At 34.1% G+C, this 13,879-nt stretch overlaps 1 protein-coding gene across 1 annotated transcript in view; it reads right to left on the bottom strand.

Moving 5' to 3' along the window:
- The window catches only part of LOC150075276 (serine protease 33-like), a 30,746-nt gene extending 23,974 nt beyond the window's left edge, over positions 1-6,772 (bottom strand). The window contains exon 1 of the mRNA XM_090388345.1: positions 6,410-6,772. The gene's annotated coding sequence lies outside the window, so the exon portion shown is untranslated. The remainder of the gene's footprint in view (positions 1-6,409) is intronic.
- Positions 6,773-13,879: the final 7,107 nt, after the last annotated feature.

Genomic DNA, 13,879 nt, shown 5'->3' with positions numbered 1-13,879 from the left:
ACTGTTGTGCTACTCCATTCTCCAAAACGGAAGCTTTTATCCTTCTTAGGTTTTCTTTCTTTCTCTCCTTCCGTCTCCACCCCCAACATACCTGAGGCCTTTACTATGTAACCAGCAGATAACCTCGACTGATAATAAATTTTATGTGACCTTTCAGTATGTTTGCAATGTCAATGGGGAATTCATTCTTGAAGAACTACGAACCGCGTTTCTCAATTGTCTTCTTTTATTTCCCCTGGATAATTTAAGGTGTTTAGAAATATTTTAATCCGATTGGCTATCATGTCGAAAGATAGTGAAACAGAGACATAACATCAGCAAAAGCATATCCTATACTATAACAATAAGAGATTTAGGTTTGCTTGAGGTTTAATCTCTTGTGCTAGTTGCGAAAACATGCCTAATCTGGAATTTGTGCCTCATTTCAAGCTAGAAAATTAGACACAAGCTCGTTTATTTTCCTGGTTTACCATGGGTTAAGAAACAACGCTATCTTAAGTTCTGACCGGAAATAACTATCAAAAAACAGTAAAGATGTTATTTCAAGTTTTACTTTAATATCAAATACAAATTTCTTTTTTTCTGAAAGATGTTTTTTCTTTTGTTTAGTCGAACTTCCACATGTAAATCTCAGAAAACAAAAAATTAATTAGACGAACTAATTATCATACCTAATTGGACTTTGGAGACCTCTATTTTTGGAGACATGTTTGTTAACTGGGTTGTTTTTAGCTCAGTTAAAATTTTTATTTACTTTATTTTAATATATATTATCAAGGGAGAATAACTTGGAGACATATGCTTCCGGAATATTAATATTGTTGACTACAACGCACTTTCCATGGATTAATACCTCTGTGGATGTTCTCTTTCTGTTTATAGCACTCAACTCTGACGTATATTCTTTTTTTTTATGCGTCTGATTCTTTCCATGGGGAAACTTGTGGGAAGGAGGGGAGTCTCCTCTCCTTAAAATACAGTATTGTGTGGTACCAAGCACCTCTACACGGTTTCCGGGTTAGATCACGCAAGAAAGGTTAGGTGGACATGCCTCGCCACCCAGGTAGCTTACATTGAAAGAGACAAGTCCAAAGGACAAATCCCTCTTCTCTTCCTCACTAATTTAAAGCTTGCAAACGAAATATTAAAGAGTAGGGAAATAACTCTCTTTAAGATGATTGCTTAAATATTAAATTTAATATTTAAATTTAAATATTAAATTTCTAATATAAACACCGATAGTAATGCCAGATAATTACCTCTAGTATTAATATTATTGTATTACATAAAAAAATATTTTTAAAAAAATTGTTTTCTTGATAAAAAATACATTTAAAAAGATTTTCCTAAGACAATGCTTGTTCTCCTTACTTATGATTGTAAATAAACGGGATTTATCCTGTTCCACTGTTCTTTTCCAATTAAATCTTACCCTATTAATGATATACTTTATTTTTAGATATATAATTGGGCTTTCTTCGTGCTTATTATGTTGTATAATTTTCAAGCGCTGAACTATGTACATTTTGGATAACGTTTCCTCTTATTCGTATTGTGAGCGGGCGTGTTTACGTCTATTTATCTCACTGTTGGTAATTTATTTTTTCTTTCCTCTTAATGTTTGTTTTTATTATGTAGATTAGAGTAATTTTCATTTTTGAAATAGTTCCCAGGGGCAGAGTGTCCATAAGGTTCACCGGGTGAAGCCCGGTGGACTCTAAGTTTATTCTCACACTGTCATCTTCACAAGTAAAATTTAAAGTTTCTATTTATACTCCTGGACTTTGAGGCTTTAATATTCTTTGATGTGTGTCGTGATACAGCTTTGATCACAACTAGTATATTAACCAGTGTTTTAAACTCAGTCTTCATCATCGCATTGAAAATAGTAAAATTATTTAAAAGAATTTTTTATTATTATTAATTGGAAGAGCAACACTACGTTATTTTTCATCATATTGAGAACTCACACAATATATTAAATAGTTTTCATTGAAATGACGCAATTAAACTGAAATCACCTCAGTACCATCAATAAACAATTCGAGATGCTTCGGAAATAGTTTCCCGTCATCTGGTCTGTTGGAGTGACTCCTGGACCGAATTCTGCAATTATTAATTCTTTCCTATAAAAAGGCCCTGGTCTATTATGTACTTCTTGCGAATTCAGTCCAGTAGCAGCTCCAACAGGCCTGATGACGGGAAACAGTGTATTCCTCAAATTTTACCAAATTGCTTAAGTGTTGGTAAATGAGGTGTTTTCAATTAATTTGCTACATTTCAGTAAAAATAACTAAATCTGTCACATGACATATCAGTGTTTCTTCATTAATTCTTGTTTTCATTTTTATTACCATGTCAAACTTTTTCATGCTCCATGGTTAAGTGTAATTGTATCGCTATCCATTTGAAAGATCTGGAAATCCCGTCCATGATATGAAGCACTTACTGAAGTCTTTTCAAGTGGGATTAGCTAGTCTCAGGCTGAACTATAGAATATTTCCTCAGTGTTTTCTGTAAACAAACAAACGAGTTTTAGAACACATGAAGTTTACAAACAAGATACACCAACACTGCGCACTTTGAATTGCCTTTGGGCTAATCCACACGGCTCCACTCCGTGTTATTGCTCTGTTAGATGACTTCAGCATTTCATTCCATTCCATCCTATAACGTTTTCGAAATGAATTTATGATTTCAGAAACTTCTGTGTAACCAAATTGTCGAACCCATATTTCTCAGGTTGTCCTGGAGGCCGATCCAGTAGCTCTTGGCGTTTTTTCTTTCAAAAATAATGAATATACACTTATAATGAGAATGTATTTTAAAATATCGTTGCCGGATATCCGGCGCCTGAATAATTTTTATCAACAAATCGCGAAGTTTTTCACTCGTATTACTAAAAATTGTGTTTAAACTGTTACAAAAGTTATAACAAAATGTTGCAAATTTATGTTATAAATACGAAATTCAAATATTTGCAGAACTCGGAATGGATGCAAGACCGGATTGCAGTTCTGGTTGGTCATACGTTAATATCATGTATACGCGTTATTCTAACTGCTCCCTTTCGTAAAATTTTCCTTTTCGAGCCCTCAATATTCATCCGAAAAATCTTTTGGTTTGCTCGTCCATTTTATTCTTCCTCGAGACAAAATTACTTTAATTTAAAAACTAAAAAAATTACCCATAATATTAAAAGTATGGAATTATCGGATATGAAAACTATTCCTATTTTAAACAACAATATTAATCAATTATGATTAAAAATTAGCACAAAAATTGTCTGTTTATTAGGAACCGAAGCGTAGTTCGCAACCTTAGTTAAATTCCAATTTTACTGTGTGGCATTCCTCCTGTAGCACCCAGTCTAATGTAGGGTTTGGTGTTGAGGTTGTTTAGAATTTGGGCTGAGGAAACTATGGCCATGAAACATCAGTTCGTGTTTATCATGTCAATAAATTGTGCATATTCTAAGTCGGTTTGATCTCTTTCCTCATAGAAAACCTGGCTGAAGTCAGTTTGATCGGTTTTCTTATCGAAAACCCGTTGAAATAGTTTATCCATCCGGAAAACACGTGACACTCTTCCGAGACCAACTATTTCGACCATAATGTGAAAAAATCTCCTCCCCTCACGATGGGAGTATGATTCAACTGCGGTTGGCGACGAGAATCGATGCCCCAGGCCTTGTCCGCAGGGTGTAAGAAATTAGCATTGGATAATTACTTGGCTTATCTGGATTTATCATGTACTCCACTGCTTATTAACAGTTGATGTCCAGCCTATGGACTAATCAAACTTGAAATTTTGCATTAACTGCCATTTAATATCTAAATGGCAGTTAATGCAAAATTATTGTAGTGTATTCTAGTTCCTCATCTTTGTATAAAAAATACTAATAATAATATTTACCTACTGTTGAGGAATGAGTGTTCTTCCAGAGTTTCTGAAATGTATAGTGGAATATTTCAACAATTTATTGCTAATAAAAGATTATTTGGCAGTTACCATTACTTTTATTATGTGAATAAATCGAATAACTAACAGTAGCTAAACTTGTTTTGAATGATCTACTTTTCAGTTGTTCATTCTAGATGTGAAGTGAAAAACTAAAACCAATACTTGCTTAATCGCCAAATTTGTCAACGGCAGCACAGAAAAGCACAACGAGTTCAACCATTATGAACATAGACGGCTTACAAAAGTTAATAATAATTTTCACAAGGGATACCTTTCATATCTAGGTTAACATGGGTGAGGAGGGGACATAACGATCAAGTTGGCTTCAACGAAGAGGGAAAATTTGACTCAGTTGTTCTTTGTTGTTTGGTTTTTAGGAGCATTAGCAACTAAGGCCATATTGCTCCGGGAATATGCGGTGGTCATTCCCTTGACCTTTCCGCATCCTCCGTATTTGGTGGTGATGGGCTCGAACCCCCGGTCTAATCAAGAAGCGTGTGCTACGCACTGCTGCTCCTTTCCACCTGGCTACGGAGGCGCCTCTTGACTCAGTATGAGATGGTTCTTGCTATTTCCAATCCTGACGGGAAACCAGGGATTGGGATTGTTTAGAATTTTCGCAAGGCAACCAAGAGAGGTAAATATATCGTATCTATAAATTGCATGTATGCTATGATCGATTTTCCTATTTTGAGGGATGAAAAACGTAATTTTTCCCGGAAGGACAACTTTAAAATAATATAATAAATTTTCTGTTTATACTCCGGGACGACCAAACGGTCACAGGAGTTCACAAGATAGACAGAATACAAGAAACAGCACCGTATTCAGCAGTCACGGGCTTGAACCCCCGGTCACTCAAGGCACGTGTACTTATGCACCCGCGCGCCTGACCACTAGGCTACGGCGGCTATTGCACCCTTTTCTAAGTTGAGCATGAATATTGTTATTTAACATGTAAGGTAAACAAATTAAACTTAAAATTTACTTAATTGTTAATAACCTTTTCACAAAATTAGCCCCGACTTCTTTGAACTTTACCAGAACTATTAACATAGATTACAGTGAATGTTACCTTTCGTCTGCGCTCTGATCAATCGGTCTTTCTGGCCACAGTAACCAGATTACTATTGTTCTGCTTGTCGCATGCCCCATATTTGGTGGACTATGACGATATTTACATTCCTCGTTTTAACATTGAAATCCCCCAAGGACAATCGTTCGCATTCCTTTCATTCATAATAATGCTTTCCTTCTCTCAAATAAAAGAAAATAATGCATTTATATCTCATTAAAACGTTGGTCGTTGTAGAGTTTAAGGCGCATCAGCAACTTAGGCCATATTGAGCCGTATATAATATGTCTATAAATTGAGAGTGTTCTGTGGTCAATCTGCTGACGAAAAACTGAGTTTCCGGGAGAAAAAACCATGCTCTCCTCTCCTGAGACCGACTAACTCAACTATGTTGTGAAAAAGACCATAAAAATTCTTCGCCTCATTGAAGGGATTCGAACTCAAGTCTTTTTTACCTGGTGTTGAGGGTAGAGTGATTTTACCAACTGTATCACCCACGAGGGCATCATTAAAAGAATAGGGCATATGATTTCAGTTCTTTCTGTGCTGAGCGGCATTCGTCAAGAGCAGAACTTATATGAAAAAACTAACTTGTATTGTAAACAAAACGTTTGTGCATATGCACATGTGACCAAAAGTTTTTAGTGGATAAAAAGAGTATGTAATAATTTTTCGATAAATCAGACATGCAGTTATAATTTCAAAACATTTAAGCAATTTTAAATCATAAGAACATCTTTGAATAAACTAATTTCTCAGTTAGCATTGTACCTGTAATTCAGGAGGAGAAGAAGTACGGGAGAGGTAAATACGTGACCTGGCCTTAGTGTTCACTCAGGTAGATCGGAAAGAACGCTACCTGTGGCATATATTTATAAATTGTATCGATAAAGTATATCTCCTATAAACAATTATACAAAGAAGTCAACTTAGCGTTAGCGTTAGGATACTCAATTTGGGGTAACAAAAAGACTTAATTCAGTTCGATAATTTCGACCATGTTTGAAATTGCCGAGTTCCAGCAGCTTCTACAGTCTTCACACTCCGTTTGAAATACATTGGAGTTTACGTCCAATACTGTTATGTTCAACACGGAATGAAATAAATTTGTTCTTAATTCACTGTCTTTACTTCGAGTAATGATAGTTTTAGGATTAAGAAACGACAGATAAACTTTATGCAGTTTGTAATGATCCAGGATGTCCTAATACAATACTGTCATCCAGTAATGTCCTTATAGACAATAAAAGAAAATTAAACATTATTAAAGCTACAGATGCTACAGATTGAAAATGAAGTCACATTCTTGTCATGTTACGAAATCACAATTCATTTCAATAATTCCGACTTCTTACAAACTATCCTACTTACCTAAAGGGACACGACTTCCCGTTCGAACTTGGAAAGAAGAGTCATCAAACTAGAAGCATTAGTACACTGTTGATGTTCTTCTGAAACACCCCGTGAAGCATATGATGTGACGAAACCACCTTACAGACTGTGAGAAATCAGGTCAGTCCCTTCAGTAGGGATGTTGGAGTCCCGCGTGGATGAGAGGCAAAGAAGACTGTAACAACCTCACATTGCACTACCAACCGTCTCCTTCCTGCAATAGTCTCTTCTTCCTGTCGGCAGGGAAAATACACCGTGGGGAGGCGTAATGAGGCCGTTCTTTCTCCCCAATACCAAGACACTTTGAAAAAAAGAAAAATAGAGAGAAAGATAGAAGGGAGGGCAGAGAAACTGTTGCATTTGCTTGCGCCGGCAGACGCTGTGAGAAGAGGCGTAACGAGCTGACTCCTAAGCAGACGACCGGAGTTTATTGACGTCACCCGTATGCAACGCTAAGCGTAACGTCCATAAGAACGAATAGCAGAGAAGGGATAGACAGAGTGCGAGAGAAAGAACCAAGTCGTTTTCATGATATAACCGAGATATTCAGTGGGCGGTTATCTATCCTTGTACGTGGAAATCGTATATAAGTGGGTCTCTACTAACCCTGGGGGTTTTATGCCCCACCCGGACACGCGATCCTTTTTAGGGATTTAGGTTGGTCGTTCACCGGAAGAAAACAGAAGATATATGATGAAAGATAATAACATTGCAATAGGAAAGATGCTTTGATTTTTAGGCATTTACAAGGTGCATATCACTTTATTTTCACATAATTTCATTTGATTTAAAATTAACATAATAAATATATACCACTGCAATTCATAATTACCATTTGCATTGTGTATTATCAAATTTAATTACCTCTTGCCTTATACTTGTCAAAACTTTATAATTTTTTTTATTTTTATAAATTATATACATTCTTATCCTACCTGTCATATTTTTCACAATGTTATATATTAAATCTGAATCATATTGTATATCACCTCTACACCATCTAAATCAGTGGTTCTTAACCTTTTTTTTGCCCCATGCACCCTTTTCACCATATGTCAGAACGTCATCCCCCTCTTTCCAAGATTGTCTGACTCAAAAGGTGCATTCCGAAAAGATAAAAAAGTGAAATATTTATCTTTATTTTTAATTTAATATGTAACATCCAATAAAGTGTGATGTCCTCTAGATTATGTACAATCTGTAGAATTGTAGTTTGTAGAAAGATCAATATTCCAACAGTTTGAATCTGTCAATCTGTGGTCCCAATTCCTCCCCCCCCCCCGAAACCCTAAAATTTTCCCCGGGAGGGAATTCCCTCTGGTTGAGAACCCCTGATCTAAATAACATCAATATACAATGAGGATCTGCGAGTTATATCCTTCGAAAAACAGGAATGAATTGGATTTCTAAGTTAATAAACAAAATTATGATTGATTGTTTATACTAAATTACAAGTGTGTCAATGGAAGTTATAAAACACGAATTTAAGAAAATATATTAATGTATAAATCAATGTGTCAATAAAAATGTGTTAGACATTTTATATAATTCCATATTAAATATACTTTTATATAATAAATTTTATGAAATTTATCCAAATTTTTCAGTAATGACATATTATTTTTGCAAAAATAATATGTCATTACTGAATAAATAAAAAATAAATAGCTATTAGCGCATTTATTATCTGTAAACGTTGCCAATTTGAATATCGTTTTCTACGTAGCGTGGCGCTAGTTTTACACCAAAAGACAATAGACTTGAAATCAGTCAGCAGATAAGTTTACTTCTGGTTCGTGTAGTGTGGTTGTCGTTGAAGTTGATTTATTACAAGAGTTGTTGAAATATTGATTTAATCTGTTTAAGCTGAAGATAAACTAAGGTTTGTGTGTTTGTATTATTTTATTATGAATATTCATTCGTTATTTATACAGCATATTTGTCGTTGAAGCGTGGTTTATTACAAGTGTTGAAATATTTCATTCAGTTTGTTAAAGGTCAAGGTAAGGTCAAGAGGTAAGGGTAATTTTTTATATTTCCAATAATAATAAAGTATATGGAAGCGCAGTTGAAATAATCAGTATCTATTATATGTTATTATTTGTGTATAATGTCAAGTAATGTAGTAGTTATTAAAGGATAAATGCTGAAACCTTTTTTTTTTTTTATTATTATTATTATTATCTAGTGAGACAATTCAGTATTAGGCAGAGGCGTAACTAGTGTATAGCCACAAACACTGTTTCATCGTAGACTCCGAATAAAGTTAAAGACTCAGAATATTGAATTTATAATTTATTTTAAAAATATGACAAATATTGATATTGTAATAAGTAACTACTGCACGTATCTATTATTAAAATCAATTATTACAAAAGCCTCTTTTTCACAGAAGTGTCATTTCATGGATAATTATTTAATAGTAATTATTTTTATAATATTATAATTAATTCAAAAATATTAATTGATATAATATAATTTTTTTTTCATGGAAACAAAGGCGCATTTCTGATATTTAGCTATTGGTATCAAAATTCCTAGTTACGTTTCTGATATTAGGAGGTGTGGAAATTTGTAACAAGTTTCCGCAACTTTTTTTCTTAAATTGATATTTTAATAAGTAAATACTGTACCTGTCTATTTGCAAGTCATTAATATAGTGGAAAAAATAGTATAGAAAGACTATAGTATTAGAATGTTATGAGTTACGATGTTTCAAGAATCTTAGGATGACGAGTATTAATTCGTGGGGTATGAAAATTTATACGTATTGACTAATGCTGAATAAGGAAAATTATAAACTTAAATAATATCCAATATAAAATGAAAATTAATATTTATTCTCTTCAGTATTAGTTACATGAGTAGCAGCTAATACCAAAGAAATATTAATTTTGTATAAAAATAGAAAACAATGCCAACTGACGTTGAAATTCAGGCGAGTTGGGGGGTGGGAAGTGTCATGCTATGGGGGCTGGAATCTAACGTTTGGAACGCGGACTGTTGACTGTAGTGTCAAAATCCATTAATGCAAAATCCATAAATTTGGAATTGTCCAAGGAGTACATACACGTACTCCTTGGACATTTCCAAATAATCTGAATTTCCGGCAGTTCTATGGAAATGGTATCTCCATGTTCCACGGCAGTCTCCAGTCCAAGGATGCTCTCATAATTATGGCTAAGGGTTTGCTTACTTCCCTTGCTGCCTCCTTCATTATAACTGGATAGATTCCATCTGCCCCAGGTGCCTTTTTTATGTTTAACTTCAACAATTTCTCCTCCACTTTGCTCTCAGTTACTAAAAAATCACCTATCTCCGAGTTTGATAAACTTCTGGCATTCCCCTCCTTGAATAACTGCTCGTGGGTGAATGCAGATGCAAAATACTCATTCAATTCATCAGCTACTTGAGCAGGATCATCAATAGTCGAACCATCAGTGTTAAGTGGACCAATCTGATTCATCCCTTTCCTTCTAGAGTTTACATAAGTAAAGAATTCTTTGCTGTTTTTCTTTTCTTCCTTTACCAAAGATTTCCCTTCTAAAGAATCGTCTAATATCAGAGAGCGTGTCATTAGGGATCCAGAGGAACTACCATCCACATAAACCTCTTCAACACAAAAAGCTAAATACACAGGAACGAATGCAGTGATGTCGTGCTTGGAGGAATCGAAAGAAATAGAAAAAGATTCTTATGAGCAACAAACTGAATAATTACAATAAATACTTTTTAATCGTAATTAATAACCGAATTCATTTCTCCCGACTACTTTCTAATGTACAAAATAGCACATTTCCATAACATTCCTAATGTAGATTGCTACCAAAAATATCTTGTTATCCTTTTAAATTGGCCCGAAGAAGGCCTTCAAACGACACGAAACGTAGCCTTAAAAAGGTTTAATAATCGAGGGTATTGGGCAGAGGACTTTGTACCTTTCAAGTATAATTTAATAAAAGTACAAAAATTGAACACATGTCAGTTAACTTTCTTCCCATTCTAAGACTTCTCTTGTTAATTATTTCTTGGAAAGAGTTTGCAAAATTTCAAGTGACTGTTATCCCGAGACCTGTTCTTATTTATATGATAACGTCTCACGACGAACGTTATCAAAAGCCGTACTGAAATTCAAATATGCCGTATAATATCAATATTGTTTCTTGCATCCAACTGCTTTATAACTTCGTCATAGTAACTTACGAGATTTTCCAAGCAAGTTCTTCCATTCATGAAGCCATGTTGAAACCCCTTTAGGATCCTATCCATGTCGAGATGGATCCTACAGTGCATTTTTAAAAGAGGCATCAACTGGTTCCACAGTGAATGTGGTTGAATGTGCCTTGCAGATTCATCTGTCTTAACAGATCAATGCGCTAATGAAAAAGGAATACAGGGGAAGGCAGATGAATACGCTACTGAAAAAGATACTAAGAGAAAGCGTAAAGTTATGACATTATAAAATGAGATTATTATATTATATTATTAAGTATGAACCTTATATTTTTTTTCTATTAAATTACCTCTGTCAATTGAAGGAAAGACTGGTAAATCCAGTCTGCTGCCAGACGCACTTAGAAAGTTGCCAGTTAGAACTTCCGGTTAGAAATTGTTACAGACTTTCATATATTTTTGCATTTCTTTATAATTTTCAGTACAGCGGGAGGGCTTTTGTCATCTGTTAGGGCTGATTTCGCCTTCACAAACTGGTCAGACTGGTTAAAAAAAAAAAAAAAAAAGAAGTTGTGTACTGCCAATAGCCACATTACTAAAGGTGCTGAATTTTACTAAAGGTGCTGAATTTTACTAGGCACAATAGCTCAAAGTACGAGTAATAAAGTCTAATCTTTTAAAGACTCTCGGAATAAATATGATAACTCGTCAAAAGTAGAATTGTACGTGACACACTCTTAGTTATCGCCGAATGGATGGATGACCTTAGAGATTTCAGTGTCGTCAGAGCTGTCATCTTACGTGATAAGAATTAAACAGCGAGTGTGTATCATTAATTAATACGAATGACGAACACCAACTTATATTTATAACTTCACTGTTATATTTAAAACTAAAAGTAAATGAGATAGAGAAAAACTGTGTCCCATTATTTTGAGAAAGTCGAAAAGTTTTATTGACGTGATAAACGTTCTACATACGCGTTCAATTGACATTTTTACAACACAATGGACGGCGCGATGCGGTACGGTGAACTCGATTGGAAATATAAATAGCAAATCCCACTTGCGTGGCCTCGCTTAAAATGTAATGTATTTTTAAAGACAAAGAATCGAACGACCGGATAACTGTAACTATTATTTTTAAAAGGCCATTTATTATCAAAATATGGCATTATTGTAATTTGATATGGTGCGATCCCAACAAGTTCCTACGAGAACAAAATTGCAAAACTTTCGCCCAAACAGAATTCTGAACATCAATAAATACTTTCCCCCTCTGTCAATAAATTATTGTATATCTACTCACTCTACAGGATTTCAAAAACAGTTACGTTAACTGGTCCTAAAAGAAAAAACTTCACATTTGAGTTTCCTACTTATTGCAAAACGAAATCAAGTATATACTAAAACACGCCTGCGTGCTCTGGATTCATAATTTATTTTTATTTTTGTTACACAGAGTATTAAAAAATGAAATCAAGTATAATTTATTCTTAAAACATTTTACTGGTGTGAAAGATACTGATAAGGTAGTCATAAATTTATATTTCGCTCAACTAATAGGTGGCGCTTCTACTTGATCGATTCGAATAATCGAGGTTTCGAATAATCGACGTTCCCCTTTACCTACACTTCGCGTAAATAATCTATTTTCTTATATATCGTTTTAAATAAATAAATAATTTTTTCTTGTATACGCAAAAACATGAAAATAGAACGAACTTAATTCGAATTTTTATTTTTTAATACTTGTATTTATTACGTATTCTGAGTCGTACTGAAAACTTATGTGGTCACTGCACCTGTAATGCAACGACCACATGATATCCTGATATTTTAAAAGTTGAAGGAGGATATCATCGTTCAAGTATTTCAATGTATTTTTTAAATGAAAACATAACATACTCTTATACAGTCCGTATTTCCTTTGTTTAGTTTCCTGTTTAAAAAATTGAAAAAGAGACACGCACAGACACGCTTTTTCTCTGCATGATAGAGCTAGAAAATAACACACTTACCAGCCGGATAAATTATATTTAATGGAAAGACCAAAGTTAACCTGTAGGTATTTATAATACGTGGGTTTCTCTTAAAACATTGTTTCAAAGTGTGGATTGATTTGTTTATTATATCCTTATAAAAACTCTTTGTTTGTATTGTGTTTTCTGCATCAATGGATACCCTAATGAAGCTATACCGTAACGGTTTGTTTTATTGTGTCAAATTTCTACATAACCCTATTTCCCAGTTTTGCTCAACGTGTGTGTGTGTGCGTGTGCTCTGATACCATTTAATAACGTCTCTTTCCCATAGCATTTCCAAGAGTGTTCATTTTAAAACGCATTCGGACCATGAAGCCACCTAACAAGCCATACAAAGAAACAGGAAATGGCGAATACTTATCGATGCATTAATTTGTGTCTTCACGTGATTCTTAAAAAGCTATTCGAAAAAAAAAAAAAACTAATTAAAGTTATTAAGAATGCGATAATATTGAAAGAGCGCTTCATCTTTTCTAGCGATATTCATTCATTTTATCTATTGCTAAGATTCATATCTCTCTCTCTCGCACTCATTCATTTCTAATATAAAATGCACCTGACTGGAAAAGTCAAGTGCACGTGACAATTATATCTGGTCGACTCCTCGAAAATGATTGTGGGTCAACAAAATTAAAACGGCCGAAATTTAAATTCTTATCTTGAAGTCAGAATGTATGAATCATGACGAAATATGAATTAGAAAGTAGATAAAATTGTTTTTGCTCATAAATAGTAATCGAAGCATGAAGTCAACATACAAAGCACACAGGAAGTAGTAAAACGTTTCAATGTGTCGCTTGATTGTATAGGCTTACATAATTCGTGTCTTCGTATAAATTATATTAACCTCGTTTAGAGAATGAGCCATATTATATTAAATTCCGTACCATGTGGACCGAAAATGAAAGATATATAGAGAATTTCATGCTATTTATACCTTAATTTGGATCTCATTATTTATTTAATTTTATCGGACTGAATGAATTCTAAAATGTGCAATTCTAAGACTTTTTTGAGCAAAATAGTCTGCGTGTTTAAAAAATTTCTTTTTAAAATCGTGATCTGTAACGATCATTATAGTTTATAAACTAATGGAGCAATTCACAAGACCTTATATTTCATGAATAGTAATCGATATGGATTCCTTCAGTGTTAATCCACTGGAATCTCTTGATTTATGTCACACTTCTGTGTGACCAGATCATTGGTACATTCGTGTGTTGAATTTTTGA

Source organism: Mastigoproctus giganteus, chromosome 14 (assembly GCF_048544385.1).
Source record: "Mastigoproctus giganteus isolate SK-2022 chromosome 14, ASM4854438v1, whole genome shotgun sequence".
NCBI classification, from domain to species: domain Eukaryota; kingdom Metazoa; phylum Arthropoda; class Arachnida; order Uropygi; family Thelyphonidae; genus Mastigoproctus; species Mastigoproctus giganteus.
This window is presented reverse-complemented; position numbering and strand designations above follow the sequence as displayed.